Genomic DNA, 385 nt, shown 5'->3' on the forward strand with positions numbered 1-385 from the left:
TATACTCGTATACTCTCAAATTCGAAAACATCCGACCACGCCTTTGATGTTTCCGACATATCTTAACCTAGCATTTTATTTTTTATCTGCAATCATTTTCGATATTCGGAAATAAATCAGCCGCTAGGGAGAAGCAACCTTTGGCATCGCGAGACGTCGCAAGAGATGCCTCGAGAGTTACTTCTTCTGAATGACGAAAACGGACGCTCCGTCACAAAAAAAAATGATGAACATTTTAACACATATTTTACGCAAAAACTCCAAACGACGGCATCTGCCGCCAAGTCCGGTGCTGATCACATAGAACTCTCGAACGTCCTAAACAGACATATCCGTCTCACGAAGATGACTCTCGTACATCCGACACAAGGATAATAGCGCTATA

Source organism: Brassica oleracea, chromosome C2 (genome assembly GCF_000695525.1).
Source record: "Brassica oleracea var. oleracea cultivar TO1000 chromosome C2, BOL, whole genome shotgun sequence".
NCBI classification, from domain to species: domain Eukaryota; kingdom Viridiplantae; phylum Streptophyta; class Magnoliopsida; order Brassicales; family Brassicaceae; genus Brassica; species Brassica oleracea.